This window comes from Chionomys nivalis, chromosome 7 (genome assembly GCF_950005125.1).
Source record: "Chionomys nivalis chromosome 7, mChiNiv1.1, whole genome shotgun sequence".
NCBI lineage: Eukaryota > Metazoa > Chordata > Mammalia > Rodentia > Cricetidae > Chionomys > Chionomys nivalis.
This window is the reverse complement of record NC_080092.1, coordinates 13,247,357-13,260,818: the sequence shown is the minus strand read 5'-3', so window position 1 is coordinate 13,260,818 and position 13,462 is coordinate 13,247,357.

The following is a 13,462-nucleotide window of genomic DNA, read 5'->3' as shown; positions in this document are numbered from 1 at the left end:
TATATCCTAAAAGGCAGGGAAAGGGAGCCTTGCCTTCACCACCCTTTGCGGTAACACAGCATCCCAAGGCTTGGGGTGTTTGCAAACTTCTGGAAATGAGGCACACTTGGCATAGTCTTTCTGAGATGCCACTTCAGTCTAGGTGTGAACACCATCCCGCAATGCAGGCAAGCATCTGCACGAGCTCTGTAGCTTAAAATGGGTACTGAGATGAACCACATCAAATGTAGCCAACAGTTGACGGATAGACAATTCGGGATGCTCTTGGCTGTTAAGTCCCACATAGCTGCCGAATCTCTCAGAGCACCTCCCATGACTCCCGCCCACTTCCTGCATCAGAGGACCACAGTGTGACCATCCAAGAACAGGTGAGTTCTTTCCCTACCAGGTGTGTGCTCCCTAACTCGAGATGTGATCCACGGTTCGGCGGCTTCTCGCCCTGCCAGGTGAAGCTCATCAAACAGAAGCTTCTTCTAACCTCAGCACTAATTGCAAGTTTGCATAACGCAGTTCTTACTGGTGGCTGTGTTTAACAAGCAGCTTCCTAATTTCCTGAAGGTTTACCCACTGGCTCAGAGGAACCTGCTCCCACACAGGGCTGTGTCACCTGCTTAAGCACCTGCTGAGTTGGTGGCACCTCTACTCCCCTGATCACGGCGTGACTTCTCTATACCCGGGCCATGTACCTCGCTGGTGTAGACTGCTCTGCCATGCTCCTGCTCTCTGCGCCCTGGAATCGGCTATCTAGCCTTGACCATGAGCCCTGAAATCTGACGGACGGTCTCTTCCTTTACTATTCTTTCTCAAAGGCTTAGCCGCTCTTTATTCACGCAGCTGAAATGTAGGGCCATCTTCTCAGCGCCAAAAAAACACCTGCTGGGGAGTTGATGGAAAGGGCAGTGAATGTGTAAGTTAACTTGGGCGCGACTGTGATTGAATCTCTGCTTCCGAGTGTCTAAGCTCCTCATGCTCTTGGTCTTCCTTTACAACTTTGAAGAACGTGTTCTGCTGTTTCCTCTGTCAGTGTCCTGCGCAGCCTCTATCTTGGAAAAGGAGTTCCTGGTTTGTGTAAAGGCTCTGGGTCCCTCCTTGCAGTTGTGTAAGATTGGTGCCAACCATAGGTTCTCTCTCTGTGCCGTGTGTTCGTTTGCCATTTTATCCAGTGCTGGAGACTGAAGCGGGCTTCACACATGCCCGGCAAGTGCTCTGCCGATGAGCTATATCCCTTTCCCTCTACTGTTTGATGTTTATTTTTAAGTGGGGACTCACTAAGGTTCTCAGGCAGGCCTTAAACTCATCATCCTCCATCTTCAGCCTCCTGAGTAGCTGGAATTACAGGATTGCAACACCAAGTCGGGCCCACCTGCTGTTCAAAGCCACAGGCTTGCCTCAGTACTTGGCTTCCCTTTGGGCCCTGTAGCTCCCTTTGGGGAGCCTGCACATTTATGATGTTTGGGGCTCATTATGTTTCTCCAATCTGAGGACTCTGAAGTCACTGACTTTGGAAAATTCTCAGCCTTCACTTCAGCGGCCGTCTCCACTCGCGTTTTATCTTCTTCCTAGAAGAGCTTCTTCTACAGCGGCTTACTTACTTTTTTTCTGGAAGGACCCAGATAGAAAACATTGTAGACTTCATGGTCTAGATGGCCTGTTGCAACTTTTCAGCCCCTTTGGTTCAGTATGAAAACTGTTTATCATACAATCGGGACAGTGTGCAAGCAGCTGGACAAAGCTGTCCCAGCAAACCACTATTACGAAAGCACATGATGGCCCCCAGTTGTCCTTTACAGCCAGTTCTGGAGGCATGTGGGACCTGGTCCTCATGCCCAGGTCTCTCTGCTCTTTTCCATGTGTGCTAGCTCTCCCCTGCCCTGTGGAGCATCCAGTGATTTCCCATTTTTATCTTTCAATTCACTAACCCTCTTGCCAGCCGCGCTCAATTAGCTGACTAACCCATCTGTTCACTTTTTTACTTCAAAGATTGTAGTTCAATCATCTGTAAGGTCCAGCCCTCTTCCCCTTTAGTATTTCACTTCCGTCCTTAGGATTTTGGGTTTTTTTTTCCCTAATTTTCAGCTTGTTGCCAGGGTTTTCAGCCCAGCTGGCTCTTATTTCTGGTGGCTATGAAGGGGAAGACACCAGTCCTGGCAACACAAGGAAGTCATCTGCCAGGTACTGTGAGGTCAGGCCTGGCTGGAGGGCTGTCCCCCTGAGAAGCTATGACATCACACGTGCCATGGCTTTGGGGAATCACTGGCCAGGAATCAAATTCTCTGTGGATTTCTCAATATAGAGCTGGAGGGGTCCCAACCCTAGAGGTGTGAGTTCATAAACCTTGGTCCGGCACGGGCTGACAATTTCCCAGAGACTGCATTCTCCCCCACCAAGTCTGAGGGAAACAAACCGTGTCTGAGTGTGAGCTTCTCCAGGCCACCCCTCACTGAGGATCCCAATCTCAGCCCTTGACCCATGTCGTCTTCATCCAGACTATCTGCCTGGTTCTGTGGAGATTTTCTTCCCTTTCTAATAAATCCTGCTCCTGAGGTAATGTTTATCTGTTTATCCAACATGCCTGACATTTGGGGTGTTACTGGAGTAGATTTCATATCAACCTCGTTTCCATGGTCCTTGGGACTCCTAGCCTCATCTTCAGGCATCCCCAAAGGCCCCAGACTTGACTGGAGTCTCCACTGCAGACTTAAAAGTTCCACGAACTCACAGCTACCCACGTGCCCTGGGGGCATAGAGCAAGCTTGAGCCTTGTCTCGGCACCGACATTAAACATTGATGAGGCTGCTGTCCGTGTTCCAGCAAAGGCAAAATAAAAAGAGGGAGACGACGCCAGTCCTGGCAACACAAGGAGGTCATCTGCCAGGTGGCTGCAGCAGCCACTCAATACAGCTATAAGGAAGTGGCAACAGAGGCGATCTATAGACATCAAGCAAGAGCCTTTCCCCGGGGAAGCCTCTGCAGCTTGAGGCCCTACCCAAGGCCACAAGCCAGGCTTTGTACACCAGGTTGGTGAACAAGTCTGAATGGGGCCAGGTCTCCGCGGGCGTGAGCAAATCAGGAGTTGGGTAACTAGTAGGCCTTAGGCAACTCAGAGCAACTTCCTGACAGCTGGGGAGCTGAGCCGCCACACTGGCCTGGCAAGAGTCCCAAGAACTCTCAGTCTGAGGCTGCCTTAGCATGAAGGGTGGTGCCTGAGAGAGGCACCCGCATCCTAGCCCTGTTAGCTCATGGAGATCGCAGTGTTGGGCAAGAGGATCTTGGCAGGTCTGATTAAGCTAAACATCTTGAGGTGGGGTCACCTGGGAACATCTGGGCAGGTCTTCAGCACAGAGAGAAGACCAAGCGCCAAGAAGGGAAGGTAGAGGCTGAGCCATGAAGCTTCAGGGTGGGGAATACTGAGGCTGGTTGCCATAGGGGACCGAGAAGCTCCCTCCTCCAGAGCCAGGATAGGGCAGACACAGGACACAAACCCAGGACTCCTGAAAGGCACTGTGATTGCAGGTAACGGGAAGCCTGGGTTCAGTGCCTTCAGATGGGGTCAGAGGGCTGAGTATTGTTTGTATTTCATGGAAGGGAAAAATCAAAGCTCAGTGCTCCCTGGCCACTGGGGCCAAGGGGGCCTTGGATTTGGGCCTCCTGCATCCCTTACCCCACAGGGAAGTCAGATGCCAGTCAGGTGTGGCTGGGGTCACCTAATTTCAGGCTGGAGATGTGTCTCGATTCCAAAGGCAGAGTCAGCCTGCTGAGGTGAGCATAGGAGTGCTGGTGGCCAGTGGCAGGAGAGAACCCTGGAGGACTCCCCCGCAGCCCTGCTACTCAGGGAAGGGTTAGGGATCTCCACATCTGCTCTTAGATGATACTGCTCTGGGCTCTTCCTTGACTGTGAAGGAAGAGTTCCAATACAGAACAACCATTCCCCGGGTGTCTCAGGTACACTCACCTTCCTACTGCCCACATTCTCACTAGGGTTAGAGGCCTTGGGCAGACAGCAGCCCTTCCCAAGGTCCTCCCATCATCAGCTAACTGAATGGCCTTCTTCTCACTGGGCCTTAGTGTCCCTTTAGAGGAATGAGGGGTTGGCTTGTCACAGGAGGGTGGAGTGGGCCAGTGGGTGGCAGGAAGAGATAGGGCTTTTGGGGCTGAGGGCTCAGCTATTTCAATGGAGCTACTGGCTCTGTCTGCAGCAGCCTCACAGGGGTGCAGTCTATGGGGACATACTCTGGAGGCTCATACTGGGACTCTCTAAGATCTACATATGCCCTTGACCATACACTAGGGACTGAAAGGCCCACTTGGGCCAGAGGGCTTGGAGCCTCTGCCCTAACAGTGATGATCCAGAGTTCTGGAATTCTGTACGGCACGGCTCAGGCCTGCTGTGGCCCAGCACAGGCTGCATCTCTGAACCTGCCATCCGCAGAAGGAAGACAGATGACACCGTGCAATGAAAGGATACGTGTGGTCTATGACCAAAACATCTCCAAGAACTCACTGTGCTGATCAGGAATCCACAGCCAGGGCTTGGGCCACCAGGAGCCCCAGCAAGGCAGGCAGGATGGAGCTTACAGGACACAGGGCTGACAGCCAAGCAGGTCAGCTTGCCCCCTGCACCTGTGTGAAAATCTTTTCTCCTGTGTTATAATCCTGAACAAATCTCTTTTTTGGACTCTCCCTAGCCTTGAAGAAAACATTCCATACCCAGAAATGCACAGCTATAAGGCATTCAAATCTCTGAATTTGGGAAGCTATTTTATTTTGAGTGTGTGTACCCCACCACCCTACACCCAGGGTCCTGCCCATGCTGGGCAAGCTTTCTACCACTGAGTTGCACCCCCAGCCCTATTTTTAATTTTGAGACAGGATCTCACTAAATTTCCCAGGCTGGCCTAGAACCCCCTCTGTAGTCCAGGCTGACCCAGAACTGTAGATTGTCCTGCCTCAGCAGATGGAAAGACAGGCCTACACTGCCAGGCCTGGCAAGGGAGGATTTGGGGGTTTTTTTGTTTTTGTTTTTGTTTTTTTGTTTTTTGAAACAGGGTTTCTCTGTGGTTTTGGAGCCTGTCCTGGAACTAGCTCTTGTAGACCAGGCTGATCTCGAACTCACAGAGATCCGCCTGCCTCTGCCTCCCAAGTGCTGGGATTAAAGGCGTGCGCCACCACCGCCCGGCTTGAGGGAGGTTTTTTTAAGCACATGTATTTTAAAGAGCTCTGCTAAGATGTAATCAAGTGCACTGTACACATGTGAAGTTCGACATGTGTTCGTCTATAAACCACCACTTCTATTGAGATGGCTGAAACATCTGTCACTCTCAAGCTCTGCTGCCTCCCTCCTCTGACCCCGAGGTGGCTGCCCACCTGTTTCCTGTCACGGCAGGCTGGTTCGTATGTTCTGTGTATACACAGAGACCAGCACACTATGCTCTTTCTCTTTGGCTGTTTTCATTCAGCACGGTTGCTTCGGTGGTCACCTGTGTTTTATGCCAACAGTTCCCTCATTCCCAGTGGGCTGCATCCGGTCCTATGCCACAGAGCTGTGACTCATTGGGAATGGACCAGGCATCGGGCATCATCTGTCTAAGGGGCTGCTTTGGACACTTAGACACGTCTTCATGGGACAGGCTCATGGGGTGAGGGGGTGTTTCCCACCGTAAGAAACTAACTGCCACATGGTTTTCCAAAGAGGCTGCAATGTGTTGCAAACTCTACTGGGTTAACCAGGTTTTGTTGTTGTTTTTGTTTGTCCTTGTTATGAATGCCTAAGAGAGACAGAATTTAAGGAGGAAAAATTATTTATTCGGCTCATGGTTTCAGAGGTTTCAGTCTCATCACTGGTTGGCTCTGTCTCGAGGATGGAGGGAAAGCCATGCATGTGGATGAGGGTGTGGCAGAGCAGCGCCCTTACTCCTATGATGGCCAGGAAAGGGTGTGGGAATGAGAGGGAAAGAGAAAAGGAGGGATGGAAGGGGCACACAGCAAGCAGGCACACCCACAAACACACACTTCCTCCAACCAAGCCTCTTCTAATTTTGGCCACCTCCCAATAATGCCAGCAGACTAAGAATCTACCAAGAGATCAATCTATAGATGATATCTGAGCCCTGAGGATTTACTCTCCTACTCTAGAGACCAAGCCTTCATTATCTGGTCTTTGGAGGGACACTCAGATCCAACTCACAGCCCCTCCCAGAATAAGGACTTTCTCCCTAGCCTCCCCAACCCAGCATCTCCCACCTTTAGACATTGCCTTTTGTGTTTCAGCTTCCCCTAAGACCCCAGCCTCACCCTGCATCCCCATCTGCTTATTTGCCACTATCGTCCCTGGTAACTAGCCTTCCAACTCTTTGGCCATTTTCAATGTTTTAACATGAATGAGGTATTTTTTGCCCAAACTGAGCATCTTGGCAGACTGCCGCTGCCTCTGTCGGGGCTTCTAGACCCTGGATTTCCTATCAATCCCACTCAATCTACTAAGGAGGAAGGATCTAATGGTGCTGGCCACAGCAGGGTCACCACAGACTCCCGACACAGCTGGAGATGGGTAGTCAACACACGATGCTTGTTTCACAAGCCCAGTACACCATTGTTCCCGGGATGCCCATTGTGTGTCTGCCTTGATTGCCCACAGCCGCTGAGCTGGGTGCAGCTTTCTTCCCCTGAACCTACTGTCTGCGTCTTACCCAAGCAGGCCAGCTGAGGAAACCAGTATTAAGTAGAATCAACAGAACATTAAACAAAGACCAAATGATTTACAATAAATTATGTAAATGGTGTCGGAGCCATCAAACAAGGCCAAGGAGCACGCCTCAGCAATAGCTGTGCAGACACATGCATCTGCTCCTGCCATCCACAGATGCTGCAGCTGGGTGGGTGCCCCAGGTTCTGACCTTTGTCACACTGGATGAGGGCACCCCTAGAGAGGCTGTTCAAATATTTGGCAGTTGATGACTTAACTCATTTAACTGTAAAGATAGAAAACATCCCTGGGGGTGACTGTATGAAAGAGACATGAGTCAGAGAGAGTTTGCCTAGACTCCCGGCTGGGCACAGATCGTCTTTGCAGCCCAGGCTCCTGCTGACTTCTGACTGCACACCTACCCTCTTTGCCTGCCTATGTGGACTCTAAATTGGCTGTGCCTCCTGTTTAGTCTCTACAACAAAAGCCAGGCTATAAAGTGTTGCCCGTACCACATGCACTTGGCTGCTTCCTTACTCCCTGGTGCCCTTCCAGGAGTCCCTGAGATGCTGTCGCCATTTGACTGCCCCAGCCATCCTTCCAGTGTCACAGGCAGGGGTGGCCCCTCTCTAGTGAGCTCTCTCCCCAACTCTCTGGGCTCAAGTGACCATCATTACCCTCAGGGTTTCAATCAGGCTGAATGTCTGGGGTTGAACAAGCTAAGAATCTACGACCAACGTAGACATACATTTCAGGGAGGTCACCAGTGTGTGAGTGCCTTCTCTGTTCCTAGACCAGTGTTTGGAGGATATGGAGCTCTTCCCAAAGCACTGATGTCTGAAGTCTTAAAGAGGGAGGTATGCCTGTCTGACTGGTGACTAAGTGATCTGCCGTGTGTACCTCCGAGCATCCTTCTGTGAAAAAGGTCACGCCCAGGACGAAGGCTTTCTGTGAGTGGATCTGTAAGGGCTCAGTCTTCCCTTTCTGCTAAAGAGGGGCTGGAAAGGCCCCAGCCTGGGCAAGGCCAGTCATCAGCAGGGCCTGGCATCTGCCTGTGTTTCCCACAGACCGTCCAATGTCTGCAAGCTCACAGCCTGAGCCAAATTCTCAAGGGTCTACTCCATTTGGCTGGCCAGATGTTTCTGCAGCTCAGCTCCCAACTTCCAGAACTCCTGAGACCCCAAGGACCCACAGGATAGGCTGTAAGCCTGGATCCCTTGCCCACGACAGCAGCTACTCCAACCAGCTCCCATAGAGGCTGCGCGTCAGGGGCTCCAATTCCCCCACCCCCCAATGAGTATGCAAGTACAGCCTGCCCCTTTCCTGCTGCCTCCAAAGCCTTACAGAGCCAAGGTTCCTTCAGAGAGACAAGCTGCAGGCTTTGGCACACCGGCCACCGCTATCCTCTCAGACCCTTCACCACCCGCAAAGAGCCCCCCACACACTGCCGTCACCCCTCTTCCCCTGTGTCCTGTGTCCTTACAGGTTCTGATAATGTCATACACACAAAGCCATGGATGTTGTCTTCTGTGATTGGCTATTTTCTTGAAGCAGGGGCATCTTCAAGGACTGTTCTGCACAGGTTGGAGCCCCACCTTCTGAACAACAGCGATAGGATGGAGAGGCCACATTCCACTTATCTCTGTGTCTACTGAACACTTGGCAGTTTTCACTTGGAGGCTACTGTGAACTGCACTGCCGTAGCTGTTCATGAACACATTTCTGTGTGGACTCTCTGTCACAGCCCCATGCTTAGCTGTCCTCGGACCTGCCGTTTTGCCTTCACTTGTCATTTGATGAGAAATGTTTCCCAGTGCAGGAAATTTAATTCTTAGGTCAAAACATTTGCCACACAGCCAAGAAAGGATAGAGGTGAGATTCAGAACAAGCCAGAGATGAGTATGGCTTGCTCTGAAGGCCCATTCCTGCACAGGGGCCCAAGCCGGCCCCCCACACCTGGACACCAAGCGCAGCAATGTTGGGTCTGGTTTCCAGCTCTGGGCTAGGACAAACCTTTGGTGACAGTGATCTGAATGAAGCATTTACCTGCTTACAGGGGGCACAAAGGATGCCACGGGGGTCAGAAAGAAGAAAGGGCCTTACTGGTCTCTGGGATGGACATCATGGCTAAGTCCTTAGACTATAGGAACAAAGCTCTTGGTTCATTTGCTCAGTGTCCAGCTCACACGGACCATCTGGCGGGGAAACAGCATGTCTGAGTTGGGGTTACTATTGCTGTGATGAAACACCATGACCAAAAACAACTTGGAGAGGAAAGGGTTTATTTCGCTCACAGCTCCATATCACAGCTCATCATCAAAAGCAGTGAGGACAGGGACTCGCAGGGCAGGAACCTGGAGGCAGAAACTGATGCAGAAGCCATGGAGAGGTGCTGCCTACTGGCTTGCTTCTTTGGCTTGCTCAGCCCACTTTCTTATAGAACCCAGGACCACCAGCCCAGGGCCAGCATCACCTACAATGGGCTGGGATCTCCCACATCAAATACTAATTAAGAAAACGCCCTACAGGCTTGCTTACAGCCCAATCTTATGGAGCCATTTTCTCAATTGAGGCCCCTCCTCTGATGACTCTAGCTTGTGTCAAGTTGACATAAAACTACCAGTACAACTTGACATACAGACACAAAACATTTCAATCAGAACCTTTCCTTTCTCATTTATCCCCAAGACAGCATTTTAATATTAATATCACAACATAAACACAAAGTCCCACACTCTTTACAAATTCAAACATATTAAATGTTAAGTCTCTTTAAAACCAAAATCTCTTCTAAAAGTTCAAAGTCTTTTGGCTGTGGGCTACTGTAAATATCAAAATAAAACCAAATACCTTCTTCAAGAGGGAAGAACCACGCCAGGTGGTGATGCATGCCTTTAATTCCAGCACTCAAGAGGTAGAACCAGGCAGATCTCTGAATTTGAAGGCAACAGTGTAAATAACTCAATGCCCCATTATCTGGGGTTCACTCATGATCTTCTGGGCTCCTCCAAATGGCTTGGGTCACTTCTCTGGCTCTGTCCTCTGCAGCACACACGGCCTGTCTTCTAGGCTCCTGCTGGCTCCACTCCACTCCACTGACACTGTTACTCTCGGTGGTCAGCCCACAGTACTGGCATCTTCAAAATGCTGGAGCCCCTTGCCGCTACTGTGTCGCATTTTCACCGACAGCCTCTCCTGGGCACTTTTTAGGGACTAAAAAACCCCACCACATAGCGCCAAGCCACAACTGCTCTCCATGACCCAGTCATGCCTTCTAAACCAGTATCACCTGGGTGACTCTTACATTACCAAGTTTGGCCGCCAGTAGGAGGTACGACCTTGGCCTCCTCTGGAACACAGCTTCTGTGTGCTGACCCTGAGGAAACACTTTCCAGAGGACTTCACCTCAGTGATTTTGGTCTCTTCTCAGTCCCAGCTGATTCTTCATCCCCAGCTGAGTGGCGTCCACTGTCCCGGTAAATCAAGGTTTCACTTTGTTGGTTCTGGTCTCTTAGTCACAGCTGACTCCTCGGCTCCAGCTGACCAGATGCCACAGATTCTTCACACACAAGGCCGTTTCCCTCTGAAGCCTCACAAGCCAGGCCTCTGTCATCTGCACTCCTCTCTACATTCTCGTCTTCCTGGCTCCCACAGAGCAGCCCACGGAGCTCTCAACACTCAACGGCTCTTCTAGCCCAAAGTTCCAAAGTCCTTCCACAATCCTGCTCAAAACAACACGGTCAGGTCTGTCACAGCAAGACCCCACCATCCTGGTACTGACTTGTCTTAGTTAGGGTCACTATTGCATAGTGGGATATTATTTGTGTCTTAATAAATAAAGCTTGCCTGAAGATCAGTGCAAAGAAGTCACATTAGGCAGCCATACAGGCCAGGCAGTGGTGGCACACACCTTTAATCCCAGCACTAGAGGGGAATAAAAAATGGGAGGAGGCAGGTCTCACACTCAGTCTCAATCTGAGGATTTGTGGAGGCAGGACCACACATTTTCAGTCTGAGGTAGAGGTATGAGCTAGTGGCTGGCTGCTTTACTTTTCTGATCTTCAGGTTGAACCCCAATATCTGTCTCTGGGTTTTTCTTATTCGTTCTACACTATTGCTGTGATGAAAGAAACACCATGACCAAAAGCAACTTGGGGAGGAAAGGGTTCCATATAACAGCTCCATATAACAGTTCGTCACCAAAAGCACTGGAGACAGGAAATCACAAAGATAGCAGGAGCTGATGCAGGGGCCGCGGAGGGTTGCTGCTTATTGGTTTGCTCCCCATGACTTCCTCAGCCTGATTTCTTATAGCACTCGGGACCACCAGCTCAGAGGTGGTCCCATGCATAACCCCACAGATTTGATGTGGCCCTCCCAAACCAATCAGTACTTAATTAAAAAAAAAAAAAAAAAACAAAACCCTGCAGGCTTGCCTATAACCCAGTCTTATGGAGACATTTTCTCAACTGAAAATCCCTCGTCTGATAACTCTGGCTTACGTCAAGTTGACACAAAACTAGCCAGTACATAGGGCCATCTCAGGACCACTCAGGGAATACACTAGCCCCACTGCCTTGCTTGAAACCCCTGTCCCAGACACCCTTGTTTCTAGAGGTAAGAAGGCTGGAATCTATGGCAACCTTAAGATGCCCCCTCACCTCTGAGTTCCGCATCCCGGAGGTGGATGGGGCTTCAGAGTTGCTTGGCACCCTTAGGAAAGGCAGGGTGTGGAATGGAGACCTTCAGGTCTATTATAGCTCAATGCACACCTATCTGAGGCTACTCCCTGCTTAGTGATCCCATTAGCTTCTCTGAGCCCGAAGGTTGCTGTGCTATTACCTGCTCACACAATAAATACTTCCTGTCCACCATTTGGGGATAGAAGTGTGTCTGGGGGCAAGGCACAACCTTACACATAAAAAGGGAGCAACCACAGGAACACCATATAGGACCTGCAGACATGCCTGGCCTAGTAGACATGTAGGTGAGGGGTACAAGGGCTGGGACGCTGGGTGACAGAAGCTTTGCTGGTAGAATCCAAGAGGACCCCAAGGTCTTCTGAGTTGGAGAGACCTAATTGTAGGTGAAATCAGGGAGCCTGGAAGGGCCAACTGGCCAGGGGACAGTGCCTGTGGTCTGATGGAGACAGCAAAGACAGGATACGTGGTGCCTAGAATAAGGGCATCGGCTCAGGACTCCGGAGACCAAGTTCTCAGCACAGAGAGACAGAGGCAGGGAATATGGGACAAAGGCAAGAGATAGAGGAGAGAGTGGAAGGGAACAAGGGAAGGGGGTCAGGGATATTCGTCCCAGAGAGACAAAAGACTACCTGTGGAGAGAGAGGAGACAGATGTGGCCCATTGGAAAATGGCAGTTTTATAGAGGTAAAAGGGGAAATTCCGTGTTAGGATAAAGTGATTAATCAGGCATGTTAATTAGCTGAGCCAAAGGGGGCTTTTGATTGCTGGACTTCAATGCTTTGATAACTGGACCTTGGGAGTCAGCCTCAGAAGGAGGAAGTGGCCAAATAAGGGACTAGATCTTAGTGGCTAGCTTTAGGGATGTAATCTAATAGTTTTTAGTAAGGCAGAGAAAATGGGGGAAAAGGTGGAGACCACCAGAGCCACATGCTCGAGTGGGCTGGTGTCCCTTCAGGTACCCACTCATTCATGGAGGATGCAATCCAAGCTCGAGGGCCTATAGGTGGGTGAAGGTGGGTGCCAAGAACACTTCTGAGCTAGGCAAGTGCCTACAGGCTGTGGTGAAGACATCCCCAGTGCCCTGTGGGCCAGCCTGCCTTCAGCTGACCATGAGCTGCCAGGTGGAGGGCCAACGATCCCAAGGATCATGGCCCCAAGGTTACTGCTGGCTGAATTCCCAGGCTATCTGTTCCCCTTCCAGCACCCAGCTCTTTGTCGAGCAGCAGCTCTGCACACACACACACACACACACACACACACACACACACAAAGGAAATAGCAAAAAGCAGAAACAAATCTTCCAGAGGCCTGGAGGATTTTTAAAATGCATTCGAACACTCTGTACGGTTTAATTAAACAATTTTAACGCCAACTTCCAAGTTGTCCTATGCTTGTCTCTCTTATTCCTTACTTGCCACGTGAACATATTATGTGTTCATTGTTTTGAACCCGATTTTCTCATCTCATATCTGAGCAGTGTCTGCTTTTCATTTCCTCTCCTGGAGGCAAGTCTGTGTCACGTGGACATGCTCACCCCCTGCAGCAAAGCGGACATTATCTTGGGCTAATGGGTGCTCAGGTGTGGAAGGCCACAGTGAATGACCACTGCCACAGGATACTGAGCAGGCAGAGTACCAGCCCAGGTACAGTAGGTCTTCAGAAGGTGTGACAGTGCGGGGGGGGGGAGACATGGGGAGAAGTTCCCCAAGGTGTTAAGTCACACTGTAGGTACCCCTGCATCTGGTCCGAAAATGGGCTCTGGGTCCTGCTGGCTGTGGGCATTTTTTGTTTGGTTGGTTTTTCGAGTCAGGGTTTCTCTGTGTAACAGTCCTAGCTGTCCTGGAACTCACTTTGTAGACCAGGCTGACCTCGAACTCACAGAGATCCACCGCCTCCCCAGTGCTGGGATTAAAGGTGTGCGCCACCACCACCTGGCTCACTTTTAATGGTTCAAAAGTCCACAGCCAGGGTGAGGGAAATCGCTCAGTCATACATTTACGAACATAAGAAGTCTGGGGCCCTTTCCCTTCTATAGGAATTTGAACAGCGGAGTCTAATAGAGACGGTATGGCAGCCT